The sequence below is a fragment of the Colobus angolensis genome, unplaced genomic scaffold (genome assembly GCF_000951035.1).
Source record: "Colobus angolensis palliatus isolate OR3802 unplaced genomic scaffold, Cang.pa_1.0 Scaffold25, whole genome shotgun sequence".
Taxonomy (NCBI): domain Eukaryota; kingdom Metazoa; phylum Chordata; class Mammalia; order Primates; family Cercopithecidae; genus Colobus; species Colobus angolensis.
In genome coordinates this window covers 4,229,426-4,231,612 of record NW_012115710.1, presented here as the reverse complement: position 1 = coordinate 4,231,612, position 2,187 = coordinate 4,229,426, and positions in this window count along the sequence as shown.

Here is a 2,187-nt window from a genome sequence, read left to right as displayed (position 1 = left end):
GAGCTTGCAGTGAGCTGAGATCCAGCCACTGCACTCCAGCCTGGGCGACAGAGTGAGACTCCGTCTCAAAATACAAACAAACAAACAAACAAAAGAAAACATCAGATCTCGTGAGAACTCACTCACTATCACGAGAACAGCGTGGGGAAAACCACCACTATGATCCCTTCACCTCCCACCTGCGCCCTCCCTCGATGTGTGCGGATTACGGGCATTACAATTTGAGGTGAGATTTGCGTGGGGACAGACGTGTGCGGATTACAGGCATTGCAATTTGAGATGAGATTTGCGTGGGGACACAGAACAACCCCCTGTCAGATACCCACCCATTCAGTCAGCCTCCAAATAACTTTTCTTTCATTTGAAATCATAAAACCCATGGTTAACACTGTATTGATAATGTTTGGTTCAGGGGTCAATGTATAACAGGACAGGCAAAGCCCTCTAATATATAGTTATGTGACATCACTCACCCAAGAGCTAAGCAGGTAATTGGCCTTATCTTGGCTGGAGTTGGGGCTGCCATCAACTTGTTGGCCCCAAGGGGAGGATTTACCCATCATGAGGCAACTCTTCAAAACTTGACTACTTGGCCGGGCGCGGTGGTTCACACCAGTAATCCTAGCACTTTGGGAAGTTGAGGCTGGTGGATCACGAGATCAGGAGATCGAGACCATCCTAACACGGTGAAACCCCGTCTCTACTAAAAATACAAAAAACTAGCCGGGCGTGGTGGCGGGCGCCTGTAGTCCCAGCTACTCTGGAGGCTGAGGCAGGAGAATGGCATGAACCTGGGAGGCAGAGCTTGCAGTGAGCCAAGATCGCACCACTGCACTCCAGCCTAGGTGACAGAGAGAGACTCCGTCTCAGAAAAAAACAAAACAAAACTTTACTTCTTTCCTCTGTACACTGCTGTCCCATAGACTGGAGGACAGTTTAGATAAATTGAGACTGTCCCTTGTCTGTAACAGATGTAGTAATGGGTAGCAGGTTAGCATTAGTCTATCCATGGTCTAATGGAACATTAGTAATTAGTATGGTCTAGGGGAACCACTGTAATTAATAAAACCTGCTGTACCTATAAAAACACCTCAGGTCAAATAGAGAAAAATATCAACAAGATATACAAACAACTACCTGGCTGCATAGCATTCATCATACCCAGACTGATACAGAACAGCTGGGGTCCTGGGGAAACCCCATCCTTAAGCCTGGAACTGCCGCCCTAAGTGAAAACAGCTGACCCCATTTTTCCATCCAAATGTTGCCTTTTTGGCCTGCCACATCCCTATCCTGTGCCCACTAAAAGGCTTCAGCTGGCAGAGTAACACAAGTGGCTGATGACTGAGCATCAGAGACTACGGATGGATAGACACGGCTGACTTCAGATGGGGCTGCTTCAGGGAACCATCACCTTCCCGCACCCTCCCCTGGTCTCCATTCTGCTGAGAGCCACTTCTGTCACCCAATAAAATCCTCCCCATACACTACCCTACAATCCGTTTGTGTGACCTAATTCTTCCTGGACACCAGTCAAGAACCCTGGTGCGGAGAAGGCAGGGGCTTGGACGCTCCTGCACAGAGCCTGCTCCCACCAGAGAGGAGTGACTGGCCGGCTCCAGCGTTTGTTCCCTGCAGTTCCTGCACTCGCTTGCTCCCATGCTCCCTCTCTGAGAAGTCACCAGCGGCAGGCTGAGCCAAAAAAGCCACTCCAGTTCCCGCTCATGAAGAGGATCCAGGTCAAGGTGATGTAGGAGTTAAGACGAAATCACTTAGACTGATAGGGCATGGAATTCCTTGGTAAGGCTTTTATTTTTAATGAAAAGCAGCCCCAAGTCATTTTCTAACAAAGAGCGGCTTGTAAAGTTGAGCTGCAGAGATAGATCAGCAAGCTGGGAGCTTGCATGGGTGAATGCCGGCCTGGCAGGAACTAGGAACTAGGGACCAGACATGTTCAATATGGTGGCTCCATCTTCCCTTCTCTGCCAGCCACAGCGTACTGTAATGAGCGGGCAAGCGGGCTCTGGCCATGAGGAGGATTTATTTGCATAATAAGATTAGGGTTGGGTGGTCTTGGTGCGGTGGCTCCAATAGCCCTTGGGACTACTCTACCTGTAGGGTAGCCACCCTTTCATTCCTTCCTTTTTTTTTTTTGAGACAGGATCTCCCTCTGTCGCCCAGGCTGCT